General features: G+C 35.4%; 1 protein-coding gene across 1 annotated transcript in view; it reads right to left on the bottom strand.

Annotated features, from left to right (window-relative positions):
- RSF1 (remodeling and spacing factor 1) overlaps positions 1-22,252 on the bottom strand; it is a 136,947-nt gene that overhangs the window by 113,909 nt on the left and 786 nt on the right. The gene's annotated exons all lie outside the window — the stretch shown is intronic.

The raw sequence follows: 22,252 nt of genomic DNA, 5'->3' as shown, positions 1-22,252 counted from the left end.
TTATTCCTTGGTTATAAGAATTATATACTTTCTCTCCCCTCCCCCACCCCTTCCCATAGCTGACATGCAATTCCACTGGGTTTTACATGTGTCCTTGATCAGAACCTATTTTCCATGTTGTTGATGTTTGCACTAGGATGATCATTTAGTCTACATACCCAATACAAATTGCTTTTAGAGAAATGCAAAATAAACAAATCTATGGTACTACCTTATGCCCATGAAACTGGCAAAAATGACAGAAAGTGAAATTGCAAATGTTGGGGAGCAAGAGAGGATGTTAATAAAGAGGCACATCAATACACTAGAGCTGTGAATTTGTCCAGTCATTCTGTACAGCAATTTGTCAATATGCCTCAAAAGTTACTAAACTGTATTCAATTTTGAAACCCACTGATATGAGTCCTGTACCTGTACCTCAAAGAAATCAAAAAAAGAAAAAAAAAACAGATCCATATGTATGAATACTTTTTGAATGGCAAATACTTAGAAACAAAAGGATGGTTATCAGTCTTTCAAGAAACATTTAACATACACTACATGCCAGGAACTGTCCTAAGTGCTGGGGATACAAAGAAAGGCCAAAGAGGGTGTCTTTTGAGGTGCTCACTATCTAATGGGGTAGATAACATACAAAGGACTATGTACAAACAAAATACACAACAGATAAATGAGAAATAATCAACAGAGAGAAGGCATTAGAATTATGAGGAATGGAGAATGGGATCCTGCTAAAGGTGGGATTTAGAACTTGAGGGAAGGTAAGGAATCCAGAAAGCAGAGAGGAGGAAGTAGCATTCCATGAATGGGTGACAAGGAGTGAAATGCCCAGAGAAGATCGGATGTCTTATAAAGAAGTGAGAATGACTGAAAAATTATGGCATCTGAACTTAAGGAAAACTAGTGTACAATGAGAGCAAATTCAGAAAAACCTGGGTAGACTTGTATGAATTAATACAAAATGAAATAAATAGAACCCAGAGTAAATTTTATATAACAGTAGCAACATTGTAAAGGAAAAAACTACTAAAAAAAATTAAGAACTCTGACTGATGCACTCAATGACCAACCTTGTTTCTAGAAAATCAGTAATAAAACATACTATCGGCCTCATGAAAGAAAGATAATGTACTCACAATGGAGAATGTGACATTTTCAGACACGATCAAAGCATTGTTTGCTTGACAATATTTTTTTAATAATTTGTTTGTTTTGTTTTTCTCTATGAATTGTTAGAAAAGGGGAGATGCAGAAAGGGCTAGTTTGCAATAGAATAGTTACCATAATGGGACTGGGAGTGGGTTAGGAAAGCACAGAAGTTTTTTAAATACACAGGAAAAAAACCAAAAACCAAAAACCAACAGATGGAAACAAACCAAACGGGTCAGGTTTGAAAATAACACTGAAATTCTTAAAAACTTAAGAAAAAATAAAGTTGTATAAAATACAGATTCCTGACTACATATGCAATCCTCCTTTTCTGTTTTGCTTTCTCTCTCTCTCTCTCTCTCTCTCTCTCTCTCTCTCTCTCTCTCTCTCTCTCTCTCTCTGTATGTATATATATATATATATCAGATGAAATAATCATCTTATTTGGTACATATTAAGCTAAAAAAATTGTTTACTCACAAGGCAAAAAAAAATGTAATAACATCAATAGCTATAGGCAGTTATGTGAGTTCAAATCCCACTTTAGACAAGCCACTTAACCTTTCAGCTTCAGTTTCTTGAAAATATTTAACAATATTTAACAAATAAGCAAATTAACAAAATAACAAAGTATTTAATAATACTGTTGTGAGGATCAGATGAGATGGAAAATGATTTACTAAAAGTACTATAGAAGCGCTAGCTGCTATCCTTTTATTTTAATGTTTTGAAAGACATGAGAAATCTGATCAATAGAATGATAAAATATGAAAACAAAAGAATGAAGATGAAAGGTCACATCTCTCAACAGAAATTTTGAACTTAAAACATAGAAAGAGATGTACATGTTTGGACCCAGTCACTGTAGTAATTCGTTTTTTGTCAAACTATGTACCGGTATACTGAGGGATTAGTTTTCAGGCTGTCTTTTCCCTTTGGTGGTGGGATGGAGGAGGGAGGTGGAAAGGATGGGGTAACAAAGTGGGAGTAGGAGTGAAGAAATTAAAAGAAAAAAGTTAAGAATTAAAACAATTCTTTCAAGGTGAGGGTTGTAATTTTTTAAAATTACTATATAGGGTGCTGGCAATAATAAAAAAAATGTGATACCATTTTTTAAAAAGATCTAAAAGGACATCAAATAGGGGGGCAGCTCAATGGATTGAGAGGCAGGCCTAGAGATGGGAGGTCCTAGGTTCAAATCTGGCCTCAGACACTTCCTAGCTGGGCAAGTCACTTAATCCCCATTGCCTAGCCCTTATCACTCTTCTGCCTTGGAACCAATACACAGTATTGATTCCAAGATGGAAGACAAAGGCCCCCCAAAAATAAATAAAAGGACATCAGATAGAGTAATGATCAAGAAGACTATGAACTTCTCCTATCCAGTCTAAGAGCCAGTGTGAGCTCTGGTAACTGGAGTTTAAAGCCAGCAGTATCTCTACTTCAGCCAGTTGTAACAGTAGCAGGGTATAAATCCAGTCTCCATAAAGTTGATGCAAAGGTAGACAGAGGCCATGGTACACCTTAGCATCTTAAGTGCTGAAGCAGTTCCTTATCAAAGGTCAGATGCATGTACTTGGGAACCATGAAGTAGGACTATTAACCTACTCTCCAACATCATACAAAACCAACTCCCAGTTGGGGATTGTGCAAGAAGGGAAGGCCAAGGTCAATAAGAAAGGAGGCAGAAACCTGAGAAGTACTATAGTAGGCAGCAGCATCTAATCTAGAGGGAATAAAACAAAACAGGGCTTATATGACCCACCTAAAAGCTCAGGAAAAGGAGGAATCAGTCAAAATAGCTAAGGGTTGGTTAAAAGAACAGAAGCAAACAGAAGAAAACATGAAACACAATAAAGAAATACCATGGGTTAAGAGAAGTCCAAGAGGGAAACCTGAAAAAGTCCAAGAGGGTAACCTGAAAAAGTAACTCCACAACAAAAAGAACACAAAGGGAAAGAATGATGTGGTTATAAGGAGACTAATAGCAACTAGAAGAAATGAAGCAACAGATATAAAATGAAAATTAGAACTATGAAGAAAAAATTAGATTACTAACTACTCATATTTATAAAGTACTTTAAGTTTTACAAAATACTTTATGTTATTTCAATTGATTGTCAAAAAGATCCTGTGAGGTACATGCTATTACCTCCATTTTACTCATAAGGAAACAGAAGCTAAGGTTGTGTGTCTTGATTAGGGTTATTTAATTAATAAGTTCTAAAGCAGGATTTTGAACTCAAGCCTTCCTAACTCCAAGTCCAGCTGCCTCCAGAAAAGAAGGTAGAAAATCCTAATCAAATAGTGGATTCTCTGAAAAACAGAATGAAGGAAATAGAAGACAATGATTCTATGAGGAAACAAGAAATATTAGAAATAAAGTCAAAAGACTAAAATGAAGTAAGAACAAAGGAAGAATCTATTATCAAAACCAAATAAATTTAGAAGAGGGGGAGCTTAGAAAGGTAATTTAAGATTGACACCATTTGGGGGCACTGGGTGGCTCAGTGGATTGAGAGCCAGTCCTAGAGATGGGAGGTCCTGGATTCAAATCTCACCCCACACACTTCCTAGCTATGTGACCCTGGTCCAAGTCACTTGACCCCCATTGCCTAGCCTTTACCACTCTTCTACCTTAGAATCTAAGATGGAAGGTAAAGATTATTAAAATTTTTTTAAAAAGAAAAAAGATTGACACCATTAAAACCAAGAGTACCCTTCTCCTCTAAAAACCCAGTAGGACACTTTATTTCAAGAAATCATATGAAAATTGTCCATATCTATTAGAATCAGAGGACAAAAGTAAAAATGAAAGATGTCAAAAATTGAAAAGCATCCAAAAATTGGCCAAAATCCAGTTTTTCTTACTTAAAAACAACAAAAAACATTATTAAGAGCCATTAAGAGTTCAGTTACTAGGGGCAGCTAGGTAGTTCAGTGGACTGAGAGCCAGACCTAGAGACTGGAGGTCCTAGGTTTAACTCTGGCTTCAAGACACTTCCCAGCTGTGTGACCCTGGGCAAGTCACTTAACCCCCATTGCCTAGCCCTTACCATTCTTCTGCCTTGGAACCAATACACAGTATTGATTCTAAGACGGAAGGTAAGGGTTAAAAAAAAAGAGAGAGTTCAGTTACTAAGGAAGCACTCAGGAAGCAATGCTATAACTACTATAAATGAAGGAATATATTGAAATATGACATTCCAAGTGAAAAGTTAAAAGGATTAACAAACAAAAACAAGCCTCTGAAAAACTGATACTACACTGGGGGAAGGGAGGGTTTAATGGAATAAATGACTTGAATCATTCCTGTTCGAAAAACCAAGACTCAGTAGAATCTTTGAAACTCAAACATAAGAATCAGAGAAACTTTGAAAGGTAAAGAAAAATTATGCCACTAGAAGGAGCTAAATATTGCTCAAAAATGTCTAAAAGAAGAGACACACATCCCATCAGAATTCCATTACTTTCAAAATTTAACAATAGAGTTAAGAAAGGCAAACTCAGTGCCTAAGAGTGGTAATGTTCTGTTTTGTTGAATTAAAAAAAGAAAGGGAATCTGCAGGGATCTAAAAAAAAATACTACCCACAAGCAGAGGATAAACTGTGGGAGTAAAAACACCGCTGAAAAGCAACTGCTTGACCACAGGGTTGGAGGAGATAAGACTGAGGAGAGACTCTAAATGAACACTATAATGCAAACTCCAACAACAGGGAAATGGGTTCGAGTCAAGAACACATGTGATAACCAGTGGAATCATGCGTCGGCTATGGGAGAGGGAAAGGCGGGGGGGGGGGGGGGGGGGGGGGGGGGGGGGGGGGGGGAGGGGAGGAAAAGAAAACGATCTTTGTTTCCAGTGAATAATGTATGAAAACGACCAAATAAAATAATATTAAAATTTAAAAAAAAAAAAAAAGAAAGGGGGGGGGGGGAATGGGAAGAATTTATTTAGTAGTACTCTTCATTAGAAGAATATGCCCAAGAAGCATATGAGGAAAGAATGAGGGAAATAGGCAAAATGTGAACTTTACTCTTATCTGAAGCAGAAAAGAGTTTCATATAAAAATGTATTAAAATCTAAAGGAAAACAGATTCTCTTTATTTATAAAGGAGGATAAAGTCATGTTGGGAAAAATAACAAGGAAAACAAAATTTAACTTTAGAGGGTAGATCAGGAAGTTGGGGTTTGGAGCATAAGAACCACTTGATAGAGGTCTGAAGTGGCAAGGTCAAAGTAGGAGAACACTTCAATTATAGATTTCTAGTGCTGAAACATATTCCTTATCTTTCATCACATCCTTTTTAGAGACAAAAACAGAGAGGAAAAAGACCAAAGGATGTGATAGAAAAAAATAATAATTAAGAACCATAACCACAAATGTGAATGGGACACCCTCACCTATGGGTTTAGAGAATTCATTAGAAAGCTGAATCTAATAATAAATGTTTTTTAAGAAACATTTGATCAAAGATGAATGGAGTAAAAATGAAGAGTTGGGGAAAGTGTATTATATCCCTGCTATTTAAAAATAACAAAAGTGGCATTTATGACCTCATATATGTCAAAATCAGATTAAAAAAGGATAAATTGAGAAATCAAATTGATTAAAAAGGCATCACAGCTAACAAAACAGCACTATTAAAATATACACATATGCATCAAATGATATAGTATCTAAGTATTTAAATAAAAGAATTAGAATGGGAAAGAGAAAAACAATATAATCCTTGGGGATGTCAATATGCTGCTTTCAAAATTAAGACAAAAATCTTACAATATAAAGAAGATAAGGAAATGAATGGAATTTTAGAAAAGTTACATGGCCAAGTTCTCTGAAAATTACTGAGTGAAAACTGAAATATACACATTCCCCAATAAGTCATAAAACTATTGTAAAAACTGATGACATGCTAGAACATAAAGTTTTCATGAACAAATATACAAAGACAAAATTTTAAAACATCTTGTACTGATCACAATATAATAAAATTTATAACCAATAAAGGGAGTTTAAAGAAAGAATTCAAACTTAAATGGAGACTAAATAATATAATCTTAAAGAATTAGTCAATTAAAAAACATCCTAAAAACTACAGATAATTTCACCAAAGTAAACAAGAATAGTTTTGTTGTTATTCCTCTAAGTGTTTTCATTAATAAGTGGAAAAAAACCTTGAGTATGCAGTTTTTCAAAACTAGGAAAGCAACAATCAAAAAATCCAGACTAAACATATAAAAACAGCAATTCTTAAAATCAAAGAAATTGGGGGACAGCTAGATAGCATAGAGGATAGTCAGGCCTAGATTTGAAAGAACACAGGTTCAAATTTGACCTGAAAGAACTTCCTAGCTGTGTGCCTGGGCAGCTCACTTAACCCCAATTGCCCTAGGCCTATCTGCCTCTTCTGCCTTAGAACTGATAGTAAGACTAAAGGTAAAGGGTTAAAAAAAAATCAATGTTAACAAAACTCCAACTCACCACCAAAAAGTGGGGAGCACTAAATGGATTTTGAAAAACTTGTATGTTGTTTTCTTTTGTTTTGCTTAAAACCAACTGACTGAACTCCACAAATTTATCTAATGAGGGGGAGAGGGAATACAGCAAAAAGTAGAAAAATGAAATCAAATAGACAATATCAAAAGCTGAAAAAGAGAACTTCTAATAAATGAAAAATAAAATATTATTCACTATTGTAAGAGAGGAGAGCAAATTCATGAAGCTGGAGTACTGGGGGGGGGGGGGGGCGGGCAGGAAGGGGAGAGAATTCTGGAGAAGGAACAGAGGAACTGAGAAGATCCAAACAGTTGAACTCATTTCTCTTTGGGAAGCCCACCAGGGAGGTTGATCTGGAGGTTGATCTGAGTGAACCTCTTGAGCCTGGAGCATCCTCCTGTGAAGCCTGACCCCGGTATCCAGTGAAGTCAAACCAGAGTGAATAGGACTTTGCCAGAAAACTATTCACCACAAGATTTCCTCTCAATCCCTCTAGACAGCAGACGGAGAAGCTGTATGGTCTATACTTTATTTCAACCAAGTCTCTGAGGGAACAGTGCAACCAGAGTGGAGTTTACCAGGTAAAGAGAGGGAAACCAATCTATTCCCTCTCTCCACCTCTTAGCTCCATTCCATCTATACCACACTCTGGTCCTGAATTCAGTGGTTCATTCATTCTATTTCTCTCCTATTTTACCTATCTAATAATATGTTAACAAAAATGAAATCTTAAATGAAGTAAAGTTACAAAAAAATTAAAATATCTAGATTAGCAGAAAAAGAAATTTTAATTTATATAAGATTTTGAACTTAATGTCAGAAAAAGAAACTGAACAAGCTATGAAGGTTTTACCAAAGAAAAGTCCTCAAGAACCATATAGATTTACAAATGACTTCCATTTTTTAGTGTTTATACAAAGAGCATTTAATTCTAATTTTATATAAATTATTTGAAAAAAAAAAAAGATAGCATCCTAGCAAATTCCTTCTATAAGACAAATATGGTCCTGATACCTAAACTGGGAAGAGCAAGCTCTCTAATGTCAGTTAGTAAATACTTATTAAGTGCCTATTGTATGATAGGCATAGTCTTAAGTCTTAGGCAAAAAAAAAAAAGGACAAAAGACAGTCATTATCTTCACGAAGCTCATAATCTAAAGGGGAAAAAGACAACACATAAAAAGAAGCTAAAAGGTGATGGGTGGGAGAACAAGCATGAAGATGTCCTGCAGCCAAGGGGGAAATGATGAGGTGGTGACCCTGGGTACATCCATACATGGAGGATGTAGATGGGGCTCTCCCATGACCACCCTCTACTCTCTCCAATAAGGAAGAAGACCTAGAAGCAAGCACTAAAGAGGTATGAGTTTCAGAGTGTGATCTTACAAGATGAATATCCATGAAGAAATATTGAATGAGATATTAGCAAAGAAGCTATCGCAATATATTTAAAGAAATTATGTACTGTGACCAGGTATACTTTATACCAATAAAGTGGAATCTTTTCAACGGTAGAAAAATTATAACAGACCAAATAATAACAAAAATTACATTATATGCAGAAAAAGATTTGACAAAATACAGCACCCAATTTTGTTTAAAACATTTTAAAACTAATGGGAAAAGTTAATCTTTCTTTAATATATGTAGTGCCTATTCTAAACCAAGAGCTAACATCTAGTATGGAGACATGCAATGTACTTTCCAATTAATCAATGGTAACAATGTCTATTATCATTATTTGCTATAGCTCTAGAAATAAAACAAGCAAAAGAAAGTGAGGCAATAAGCATGAGCAAAAAAAAAAATCAAATTCTGTAGATAAAGAACATTAGAAATTGTATTAAAAAGTTAATTTAATAAAAGTATCAGGATATAAAGTAAATCCATAAAAGTCATTACCTTTTCTTTATCCTGCCTAACATAACCTAATAGAGAGAAAAAGAAATTATATTTAAATTAACAACAAATCATATAAAACATCTGGAAATCCACCTACCAAGATTCATATAGGAACTATATGAATACAACTTAACACTCTTTACAAAAATGACATTCAAATAACTGGAACCATGCCAATAAAATAAATACTACAATACTTTCTAAATTGTTCTACAGATTTAGTGCCATATCAAACACCAAGTAAAATTCTAACAATTGACTTAGAGGAACAAAACATCAAGAATCTCAAGGGAAATGATGAGAAAAGGTGGGAAAGAAGAGAATCTAGTAGTATCGGATCTCATTATATTACAAAGCAACAATCATCAAAACAATCTAATACTAAAAAACAACAACAACAACAACAACAAAAAACAGGTGGAACACATTAGGTACATAACCCAGAAGCAACTGAACATAATAAATAAATCCAACAACATCAATTCCTATTTGACAAGAACTTTTAGGAAAACAGTTTGGCATAAATTAGGGTTAGGCCAATATCCCATACTATATAATACAGCAAACCTCATAATGGATACATAACCTGAATATCATTAGTCTCATCATTAAAAAAAATACTATATATTGGTTCCAAGGCAAAAGAATGGTATGGGCTAAGGATTTCCTGAACCTAGACCTGACTCTCAATCCACTGAGCCACCTAGCTACCCCTAAGGGGGAAGATTCTTAACCAAAAAAGAGATGAGGTAAACACAAAAGATAAATAATTTTGATTATGTCAAGTTTTTGCATGAGCAAAGTCAACGCTACTAGGATAAGAAGAAAAGTTATTAATCAGGAAAAGTATTTACATCATTTCTCATAAAGACTTAATATATAAAATCTATAGAGAACAAAAACAAATGGAATCTATAGAAACCATGGGCAGCTAGGTGGCACAGAGGACAAAGGACTGGGTTTGAAATCAGGAAGACTCATCTTCTTGTGTTCAAACCAGCCTCAGACACTAGCTGTGTGACCCTAGGCAAGTCACCTAACCTCATGTGCCTCTGTTCCTCCCTCATCTGTAAAACGAGCTGGAAATGACAAACCACTCCAGTAACTTGCCAAGAAATCCTAACTGGGGTCACAAAACCTTGGACACAACTGAAACAACTAAACATCAAAAACAGAAACCTAGCTGTTCAGACCACAAAGTGCAAGGCACCATTGTTCACTTAGGATCACATCTAGGTGAAATACTGTCCAGGAGGAAATAGCTTTTATAATACTATCCTTATAAAGCCCAAACCCATAAAGTAATAGGAAATGTCATACATTCTAGAAGGTTTCTTTTTTTCATATTAACTTTTGTTACTGATTCAGCAGATAATAAATATAAAAGATAACTTGGGGGAAGAAGGGGGCACTGGAGAACAGAAACATAACAAGTAGAGCAGTCCGTCAAGTGTGGACAAAAGTCTGTGTAGATAGAATTCTCTCCCCAAAGCCCATCTTACCCAGCATCCTATTTGTGTGCTTAAGCTTCAAGAATGAGAACTGCAAGAATGGAAGGTGGATAAAAGTTTTGGTGTGGCATCGCCCTCTTTCGCTGCTTGCAGGAGTGGTTGAGGAGGCTGGCTGGGAGCCAGGAGAGAGAATTCACACATGTGATTAGTCAGGTTAGAAAATTAGGCTTTATACTTCTACCTTTTAAAAAACCTTTCCTACTTCAAGTGATTATTAATAAACTTTACAAAAATAATACCCAGGAGTTATTAATTTAAATTTTACAAGTCAAAGAGTAGAAGAAGAACAATTTATTTTTACAATTGTTCAGACTGATTTCACTGGTTTGAGCAGCTGTTCTCAAAAATATGATGTGGGGATCCCTGAGATTCCCCAAGATCCTTTCAGAGCATTTGTGAAGTCAAAACTATCTTTATAATAATAAGAGATTTCTGAATTTCCAATATGATAAATATGTATATAATCCACATAAACAAAAGCTGTTTGGGGAGGCTCACAATCATTTTTAAGAATGTAAAGGGGTCCTGAGACCACAAAGTTTTTGAAGGGCTGTTGGGAGGGAATTCCTGATGAGGAAACACCTTAGCAATGCAAATAGGAAACTTGTTATACAATTATATTCTAATATATCACTGGAGTAATGGGAGGGTTAAGTGATTAATACAAGTTCATAAAGCCAGTATTTGTCAGAAGTAGGCCCTGAATTCTCTATCCATTTTGCCATTCAAAAATGAGGCAATAAAATGAGAAACAAAGACCTAATAAAGACAAGAAGAGGTTTAAGTTAAAAAAAAAAAGTATCATATACTAAAAATGATTTCATTCATTTGTGTTCCAAATTGAATGGCTCAACTCAGATGCCGCCTTTCTGTTTCTGGGGAAGTGGGAAATCAGACAATGTTCTAAAAGGGACAGCAGTCCTGTTATTGTGAGGACAGATTAAATTCCAATATAATTCTGAACACATGACCTCAGAGATCAAAGTGAACGCCTTCAATGTTATTCACTTATCTGTCCAACAGTCCCCACATCCCAAAATTCCAAACTATAAAATAAAAGTTTCCCCAACTTTTTCCTCACTTCCAATAGCCTCATGATTTTTACTGTTTCATATGCTTAAACAAGTTGTGTGTGGAGTTGTCTAGGAAAAAGCAACGATGCCATGACAGACAACATGCACAAATCCCCTCCTTTAGACATATGTTGGAAAGTAACAAAAGGAACTAAAGTCCATTTATTTAGACATCATTAGAGAAAATGTATTACAATTCAAGTATGCTAAGTCCCTGTTTAATAGGGAGATTGTTAATTCTATTCCAAAAGATAATTATCAGGAAAAATCAGGGAAAAAAAAACCTTATTCCAAAAGATATTCATCAGAAGGAAAAGACTAGAAGCAGAAAATAAGCCATATGGTAGAAATATCTAGTCAATATAAATATATACATTAATCATGATTCATGAGGCATTTAGGCAGCACAGTGGATAGAACATCCCACTAAGCCTAGAGTTGGGAGGACCTGGGCTCAAAGAGGCCTATTACAGAAGGTAAGGGTTTTTTAAAAAATCATCATTCATACAACAGAAATATCTCAATCTACGTGGAAGAGATGGCAAATAAAGAGGGAGGTTTCATTAAGAATTTTAAGAAGCAATGTGATGGCAAAAAAATTGGAAAATGAAGGGGTATCCCTTGATTGGGGAATGGTTGAACAAATTGTGGTAGATGATGGTGATGAAATAATATTGTTTTATAAGTAATGAACTACTTGATTTCTATAAAAACTGGGAAGTCCATGAATTGATGCGGAATGAAAAGAGCAGAACCAAAACATTGTACACAGTAACTGAAACATTGTGGGATGACCAAATATAATCACTTTGCTACTAATAGCAATGCAATGATCCAGGACAATCCCGGGAGACTTATGAGAAAGAACACTATCCACAAGAAGAGAAAGAACTGTGGGAAGAAAAGCATAAGGTTTATCACTTGTTCATATGGGTATAGGATTTGGGGTTTTGGTTTTAAAAGATTATTATAAAAATAAATAATATAGAAATAGGTATTAAGTGATAATACATGTATAACCCAGTGGCATTGCTTGTCAGATCCAGGAGAGGGAAAGTGAAGAGCATGAATCATGTAACCTTGGAAAAATACTTTACAATAAATTAGTTTTTAAAAAAAGAATGTTAAGCAAACAAAAACATCATTTATAAGTCATTTTAAAATCTGTTCTTCTATATTTCATGGATATAAATAGTATGTAAGCTTATCCAAAATTATTCCTTATTCTCACCACAAGTAACTTACTTTTCCAATTATTTATCTCTGATTAAATGTAGTAGACAGAAAGCCAGCCTCAAAACCAGAAGATTTAGGTTCAAATTTGGCTTCTGATATATACTGGCTATATGACATGGGGAAGTTATTTTAGCTCTCGGTGCTCTAGACCACAGGTGTCAAATATGCACTCTCAAACACTGTCAAACAACACTCTCACTTGCGGCCCAAAACAGACTAAAAGGCAACTGGGAAATATTTAACAAAATTTAAAAATACTAACATCTTATTTAATAATAAATTACTATTATACTAACATGTGGTTTTCTAAAATCACATGCAGCTACAGGCACTCAGGTACTTTATGGGCCCCTGTTTCTATTTGAGTTTGACACCACTACTTTAGGCGATTTTCTAGATCTCTAACTTACAGAGAACACTCTCACCAGCCTTTGTGAGAATTTCTTCACCCAGGAGCTTCCTATCCCAATGAAATCACAAGCTCAGTCTCTATCCCAATCTCCAGTAACTGCCTTTACCCTGATTTTCTGGATAATTTTTTGTGGATAATGTACTGCAATAAACAAATTAAACTCATTATGCAAATTGAAATATTTATAGAAGAGTGCCAACTCCATAAGAACAGGAGGAGATGTTTCATTTTTTTCTAACTCAGAGTATCTACTACATAGCAGCAAGTGCTCTAATAAATGCTTGTCAATTATTGAATATACAGAAAATAAAAACACATATGCCATCACAGGATTAAGATCAGTGGATTGTTGAGTGTCAGGAGTGACCTTAGACATGTCCCATTCAATCCTCTATATTGTACATGAAAAACTGAAGCCTCAAGAGGTTAAGGGTCTTGTCCAAGACCATGGCAGCAATAAGTGCAAGAGAAAGAACTTAGGGCTAGATTAGCCAAATGAATTAAAAAGCATTTATGAAATACTTCCTATATGCTGAGTACATGAAACCACTTGGAAGGGACTTTGGGGTCCACTGAGTCTAACCCCTTTTTTATGGAAAAGGAAACTGAAGCTCGGAGAAGTTCATTGACTTGCCCAGGGTTCAATAGCCCAGCACTCTATCTTGCACAGGGAACCATCCAGTGACCTCTACACAAAAAGGCAAGATAATCCCTACCCTCAGGGAGTCTGCATTCTAATTAAGGGACACTGCATTTCTTCAGCAAGTCAAAATGACAGGTGATGCCTGAGATGCAGTGGATGACCTAGGCATCTACTATGTCTGATCAAGCTCAGAGGGCTTGGTAATGACTATGCAACTCTGCCTCATTTATATAAAATTCACTACCAAGTCAAGACATCATCCATTATTCACTATTTCATACATCTTAAAGTCTTGTGGCAAAGGGTAGGAGAAGCAACAGGTGTGGATAGCTGTAGACACAGCACTGCATACAAGAGGGCCCAAGACACCCAGATCATCTACTCACTGAACTATAGGAGAATTTGTGCTGATCAGTCTATAGCCAAACAGATTGGACCCCATTCCAATATAATGATATTGTTCAGTGTTTCTCAACCTTTCTAATGTTGTGACCCCGCAATACAGTTCCTCATGTTGCAGTGACCCCAAACCAAAAAAATTATTTTGGTGGCTACTTCAAAACTGTAATTTTGCTACAGTTATGATTCAGAATGTAAATACCTGATATGCATTATGTATTCTCATTGCTACAAATTGAGAGATTGAGAACCACTGATATTGTTTTTCCCCCCCCTGAAAATGAAGGTCAAACAACAACTATACATTTAGGGAGGAACTGACTGAGAAGCCTTTTCCAAAAACAATGAATACAGATTCACTTTATGTTTGTATAGGTCGGGTGGCAAGAGGATATTCAGAAGAGAAGACTGGATAGAGATGTGTGAAACATGATCTGGTCAGCAGGCAGAGTGGGCCAAGCGGATTTGTGCTTACTCACTCACCCATCAGCACAGATTAGATTTGGGAAAGAAGCTCCAAACTGTTAAGTGCCTAGGCCCAGTCTTTGGAGGCAACACAGCCTACGGCAGAGGAGTCAAAACTCTCTGAGTGGCCCAGACTAGATTAGAATATTATTGGGAAATGTTTAAATTTAATACAACACAGATAATGCTAATTTGTGATTTTCTATGTCAGCAAGGATCTTTTCTATTTGAGTTTGACTCCACTGGTTTAGAGGCAGCAGAGCAGATGGTAAGAAGACAAGTGGGATGGATAAGTAGTACTCCTACTATCTACTATATCACACAATTTTGATTTTGAGCCAGGATTTGGACTTCATTTTTCTGATACCTATTTACAAATTTCCAAAGCACCAAGCTCTGCTTATACTCTTTTATGACGAGGCCACTCACACATCCAGCCCTAATTTTCTCCTGATCTCCAAGCCAGAGTTCATTCCTGCCAGCTGGGCATCTTGCCCAGAGTACAATGAAAAAAGTGATTAATTCAGAAGATTTGAGTTCAAATACTGGCTCTGCCACATCTGTATATTCCTGGGTAATTCACATCTTATCTCCAACACTCCTTGTCAGACTCCTTTCTCAGGATTCCCATTTCCCACATTCTATATTCTAATCAAACAAGCCTACTTGTCATGCCCTGAACTCAGTATTTTTTCTTTTAGCTCCCTCCCTTCCCACAGGCTATATATCATAAGTGGTTGATAAGCACTCTCTCAAATCTCTCTCATCTTTAGTCTTATAAAAGGTTCAAATCATTTGCCATCTCCTATTCAAAACATTTTCTAATATCCCTAGTTTTTAAATGCTCTTGAGCCACAAATTATTTTGTACTTATTTATCTATTTAATGTTTATCCACTGTTAGTCAGCCCCAGACATCCAGAAAGTAAAATGTTAAGAGAAGAGACTTTTTATACTTTTCTACTCCCAGCTCTTTGTACATATCAAATGAGATAATACACTTGTAAAGTGCAAAGCAGTGTGTGGTACACAGTAGGTACTTAAATGCTTATTGCCTGTCCTTCCCCTACACACATACTTTCAAGTGCTTTTTTACACAAAAAGCATTTAAATATTTGTTGAATAGTATAGCTATAGAAATGTGAATTATGTATGTTGTAGTTTAATAAAAATCCAAGATTTTGATTTTTTTTTTGTCCAAGAAAGATCTTGAAGGAAGAAGCTTGCTAACTCCTAAATCCAGAAAATGAACTGTTGCAGAAAGATGCCAGAAAACCTACACTACATCAAGAAGATCCAGAACAAACTTTGGGTGTGGTTGATTGACCTGAAGTTTGATTGAACATTTATTTGTAAATGTACGCTTTTATGCCAAGGGGACTGCCACTAATTTGGCTTTCTGTCAATGTGCCTAGCAAAACACTGGTTTTGCTTTCTCTCTTTTCTATTCCTCCCTAATTACCGTAATTTCCTCTTAGAAACTGAATATTGTATACATCTGTAGTTAGAAGTGCTTTAGGACTACAAGATGATTATGTTAAATGATCAATGGGGAGACTAGTCTCCCAATGATCATCAGGGGGGATTGTGAATTTGGAAATTACTCCACCCTAATTAAACATACTTTAGGGGAAGATAAAGTTGTAAACTCCTGATTGAACAATCAGGCAATTGAATTCAGTTTGGAGTGCAATTAGATTCGGAGTTCAGTTCAGTGAGAACTGGAACTCAGCCTTGAGGATCCCCTTCAGACAGCTTCCTTGGAGACAGTCTCCTGGTGAGTGATAAGACTGACTCCCTTTCCCTTAGCTCAGGGAGGCCACTCTGGTCAAGGCATTTAACTACTGCCTGGCTCAGCCTGAGCCAAAGCAGTTTAAATTAATTCATTTTCATTTTCTCTCTCTCTCTCTCTCTCTCTCTCTCTCTCTCTCTCTCTCTCTCTCTCTCTCTCTCTCTCTCTCTCTCTCTCTTAATTAAAAATCACCATAATTTCCAGCTGACATGGGTATTTTATTATTTGGGAATTTTTCCTGGTGACCAATTATTTAGATTTCAAGTCACAAAGCTAAAATTATCTTTACAATGTGCAGCTCCAAAACCAATCATGCACTGCAAAAGCAAGGAAGAACTTCTAGCTCTGGTTACCTGTAAGTAGAAAATGTCTAAATCCAACTCAGTAAAGCTTTAGGATTCAAAGGTGAAAAGTACCACCTATTTCTGAGGATACTCAATTCAATCAAATGTAAGTTCACAATATAGACAAAAAAGACCCCCAAACCCCACTAAAGTTGACTACTCATGTCCATTTTAGTTCAATTATTTTCAATTATAAAATTTCTAAACAAAAATCTAAAACTGATGACCAATAAATACCTGTGACATAATATTAATTATGTCATCTTCACCAGCAAAACCATATCTCATTCATAGAACAGGGAATCTGGCAACACAGCAAATATTGCATAGTCATGTGTAAAATTAGATCTCTTGTGAAACCTATCACTCTACTAATATTTTCATTCACAAGAGACTCTTAAGTACTTAATTAGCATTTATACAGGCTCTAAATCTAATTACAAAACAACAGAGAAGAATATTTGATATTTAACTTCCTTAATGTTAAGACCTCTAGATATCTATTCTAAGGTTTTTCTTTCTAACCCCAATATTAAAACATTTAGCTTTAAAATAGTTACATTATTTCTCTTTAAGTAGAATAGAGAAAATCTGCTTGATTTGAAAAAGTGTTACTTTAAAAGTTATCCACAGATATTTGAAATATGACCTTACAACTTATAACAACTTCTTTAAAACTTTGGGAAAGTTCGTAATTTTAAAGCAGTTGATTTTACAAATAGTAGAAACTACTGTAGTTAAATATTTTCTCTCTAAATCCACATTATAAAATTATCCTTCATTATTAATTCAAGTGGCTTAATGTGGCGGGATTAAAAATTTTTTTTTAAATTTTGGAATGTAATTTTTTTGGGGGTAACATGCAAATTACTTCAATTAAATTTCTTTGTATTCTGAGCCTTGACATCATTGAAAGGCGGTCTAAATTTGGCACTGAAAAGAATCTTACACCACAATTTTGTCCCAGGTATCCCTGAAGTGTACAACAGAATGTTAACATTAGAGTTAAACTACAGGTAAGCATATATTCTAAAATTCTAGATAAAATAAGAACAAGTCTTCTAAAAGGAAGCAATTAAGAAGCTTTTTTTAGTGTTAAATGAAGTAATTATGCATCAAATACTTGGTACATTTGAACCTAATAATATCATGACACAATGTTGAGTTTTAGATTCATATTCAATTAGAAAAAAAGTTAGTATGCCAGTCAGTACCAAGAAAGAATAGAGATAAGAGGTAAGTGAAATGACGCCCCCTCCCAAGTGAGACATTTGGCATAGTCATCTCAAAACCTGACATTGAAAAATCAAATACTTCATGTTTACAAAGATGGTGGAAACTGGTCATTTCTAAGGAGAAGAGTCAGCATCTGCTAGCCAATTTGGTATTATACTTGAAGGTACAAACCCCATTACTATTTATCTAGAACATTCTGAATGCAAGAGATATATGAACAACAGTTGGCATAACAGACTAGAGGCAAACTGTAAAATAAACTATATTTACAAACACAGTAAATGCAATACTATAGTAATTACAGATCAAACCCTTTAACCATTTGTATAATTTCAAAATAATATCAAGCAGGAGAAGAAGTGCACTTTATATCTGTTTATATCTGATAGTAGTCTATAAGCAGTATGGCACAGGTCATCCTCAGAATCCCCAAAACCTTGGTTCAAGTCCCACCCTTAGGAAGTACAGTCCACGTGACCAAGGACAGGTTACTTTAGAGCCCCAGGTAACTAAGACAATAAATACAGATGAACTACATCAGGAATTCCCTGCACAGGTGAAATCTCAGCTTAGAATTAAAAAAGTACACAAATTTGTTACATTAATTATTTTTATATTATATTAATATAGTTGATATTGAAGAGTACACTCCAAATTAAAGTTATAATTTGATCCCTTCATTTGCAGAAATAATTGATATAACAAAATTCTACAATAAAACATTTCTTTGAAATTCAATGTATAAATTACTTATTTTATGCAATAATCAACACTACCCAGATTTCAAAAGAAACTAGGTAGTCCATGGTAAAAAGTATCTGACCTATTATACAAATAAAAAACTAAAAATAATTTAGACGGGCAGATGACATTTTAAAAACTTCACATACTAAACTTTGTCTACTTCATACATCTAATACAAAAATGTGGTCATTTTCTTGTTAAGTCAAACTGAAGTATGTAAATCATAAAAAAAAGTAAAAATACATTTCTGGCCTAAATTATTCAAGCCAAACAATTGTCTCAATTTTCTACTTTATAAATACAAATATAGTTTACCACAGACCCTTTAATATAGACAATATGCTTATTAAAATGCAATATTTTTACATACTTTTAATGTATTTTTATCACTGAGAAGTTGATCGGCAGCTATCACTTTGCAAGATGCATTTGCCAACTCCATAGCCTAGTGTTCCATTCAGCAAGATGCTGCCAGTGAGAATACGAATCACAAAGTATCAAAGCTTACAATGAAGCATTGAGCTTTCTCATTTAGAGGTCCTGGTCAAGTTTTAAAAACATATAATTTAAAATAATGATGAGAAAAATTACTGTTTCATTAATAGGAATATTTTAGCCAGTCTTCATATTCCCCTCCACTTGGTCTTCTGTAATAGAAAAACATGCCAGAGATTTCCTATGTCTTTTTTCTCCCTTAAACATTATTCCATGTAGTAAAGGGATCCTTTCTCTTTCCCTGTCTGCTATTACATTTTCTAGCTTCTACCTCTTTCTTCAAAGGCCAAAGAATAATATTCACTAGCTGTCAACTGAAATATGTTCTTGCTTCTGCTTCCCAAGGATGAGCTGTCACTATAGAAAACATTTAAGCCCTGGCATAAGCATCTGATGGCAAATTTCATTTATGGCAAGAAACCATTCCAATCATATTAATAGGTACCTTTCCTTTAGGTGCAAAAAAGCATCTAATAGGTATCATCACACAACAGGCACCAGTAAGAAAGATCATATTATGTAAGTCAACTCTATTTAAATACAAAAGGAAATTAACTCGTTTATTTCCTGCAATCTAGCCACACCAATATAATTAAGATTTAAAGCAAAATATTGATGGTCCAATTTCAATGAAGAAATGAGTTCTGAAAAATGCATTAAAAGCCAGCTTGAAGGGTTATAGGAACCCTAATATGTTGCAGTAATAGCATAAAATTTAATAGGCTGAAAAAAAACAACCAAGTTTAATATATTCAAAAGAAGCAACTAAATGATGACTAGCTAAGGCAGCACAGCTTAGTGAAAGAAGGCCGAACTTCGGAGTCAGAAAAAACCTGTTTTAATTGTCACTTCAAACACTTACTTTGTGACCCTTCCCTTCTCTGTGAGCAAAGACTCCTCATTTGTAGAAGAATAATATCTATACTCCCCATCTCAGGGGACAGTTGTAGAGAAAGTGTTTGCAAACTTGAAAGCACTATATATGTTTAAGCTATTTAAAAGCATCTTCTAAAAAATATCAAGTACTTTTGCTATTGAATATTCTTCAATAGCTTCCATAGATACATCTTTGATTATAATTTTTATATATTTGTTATTTCTTTTTACTGATTTTTAAAATAAATGCTAGTTTCTACAAGAAGATGGTACCTAAAATTCTCTCTAGTTCTATGATCATAAGACATAAGTTTGCTTGACAGTTCCTATGAAAACAGAGCATCCCATGATGAGGACATCATTTCAAAGTCTGACACTGTAAAAGAAGGACATTACAGAATGTTTAAATTGTTTCCATTTACATAAAACTAGGGTCCTATTCAAAGAAAGTGAACCCAACTAATTTTCTAAAAGTGTGAGAATGTCTACCAGTATTCTAAAAAGGAAAACACATTAAATAGACTTTAGAGACAAATTTAATCATGCCAGAAAGTCAAGAGTTTTTAAACCAGAACCACAAAATTTTCCAAAACAATTGCTTCTAGTATCTGTTTCCACATTGCTCTTGGACCTGCTAACCAGGAGGTATTTGATTATAAAAGCTTTAATCCAAGTGTAAAATAGCTTAAAATTGTGTTCACAATCAAAATAATGTTTTTTGCCCATAGTAAAAATATACATTATCATAATCATAGGTTCTGTTCATTGGCCCAAACACTAACAATAAACTAATTTATACAGCTTTTTAAGATTTGCAATGATTTCCCCAAACAGACCTGTGATATATCAGCTATTACAAAACATTCCCTTGTGGAAATCACTATCATTATTATACCCTCTTTAATATCAACAAAAACTGTAAAGGCCCCAAATCACCTTAATGGTATAGGCAAAGCCAGATGGTCCCTAAATTTCTCTTCTTCTACTTAGAAGTTGTCTAACACATAAAAATATTTTTTTCTTTCAAGGTGAGTGGGGAACACTTGTAATTTTTACAATCGGTGGGAAACTCCCAGCATGTAAACTCCTACAAAAATGATGATAGGCAAATAAGTTAAGAGAGAGAGTCAACTGGGTCACTAAAAAGTTCAAAATCAGACTTGTCCAAGTTCAAACAGTCATTGTGTTGGAATCATTATCTTGAATCCTCCGGACTAAAACTAGCCCTTTATCCATTAAGTCAGGCTGCCTTTAATTCAGTAGGATTAATATTATACATTAAGTTAACCCTCAACATTATTAATTTTTCTCTAGCGTTAATATAAACTAGTCATCTGTGAAAAAAAGGACAGCTCAAGCTAAATTGAGAGTGTAGGGGGTAAAAGACCACAAACTTCCCATAGCCAGTAAGTATTATTTCCCTAGAACCTGAACTTGGACTAAATTGATTCCAAAAGCAATTTGCCCCCAAAGAACAAATACTACCACAACTTTCCTATACATTCTAAAAACATAACAATACAGCGCAGTACTCCAACTGGAACCACAGTTTTTCTGCACATGGTATATTTGCTAAATGCACAAAATAGCTCTTCCTAATTAAAACCACCAATCAAATTTTTAGTTCAGTTGGAGTTTATTTTTAAAAGACTCTTCTAGTGAACACTTGAGCAATATTGGCAATCATTCCCCTGATATTTTTTAAGTTAGACTTTCATATCTGTTTCTGTAATCCTATGGTTGGTTACCTGATTTACGAGAAATCGTTTGAAAATTGTGTCCTATAAAACCCAAGAAAATTCCGACAAATTGTTAATTAACAACAACAAAAAGCCAGCTTTCGGGGAGAAGAAATGTGCTATAAATGTTATGTATAGACGGGCAAAAAGCGTGAGGGTTAGAGCAGCAGGCGCACGGAGGAGGGGGGGGGGATGCTCCAACTAAAGCAGCGGCAGCAGCAGGAAGTTTCAATGGGGCCGGGCCGAGCATGCGCCCTACACCCGCGCGGTGGCCTTATGTGGAAGGAGCACCACTTGCGAACACCAATAATAGACTAACAGCCTCAGAGAGAAACATGAGCAACAAGCACCTTCTTCTGCTGTCCCCTCCTTTTCTCCGAGCCCCTCCTCCCGCCACCGCTCCCCCTATACATACACATACACACTCAAACCCCGCAAACGGGAGAGAGGACAGCGACTCCTTTCTCTTCCCTCCATCCCTACAGCCAGAGGTGAAAAAGGAGGGAAGAATTGGGAAAGTGGATAAATACACCAATGCATCTGGGGGGGGAGGGGAAGACACCCTCCCGCCTCTCGGGAGGGGAGCTCCAGGGAGAGCCGGATGGAGCCAGAACCTGGGCTCCATTCTCTCGGGAGATAGGGGGTTCTGAAGGAAGGGTCTTGAAGGGCGTCCTCACTCGGAGCAAAGAGCCCTGGAAGAATAAACGGGGGAGAAGAGAAGGGGGAGGGGAAAGGGGA

Source organism: Monodelphis domestica, chromosome 4 (genome assembly GCF_027887165.1).
Source record: "Monodelphis domestica isolate mMonDom1 chromosome 4, mMonDom1.pri, whole genome shotgun sequence".
In the NCBI taxonomy this organism is placed as follows: Eukaryota; Metazoa; Chordata; class Mammalia; order Didelphimorphia; family Didelphidae; genus Monodelphis; species Monodelphis domestica.
Note: the sequence above shows the minus strand (reverse complement) of the source record. Positions and strands in the feature narration are given on the sequence as shown.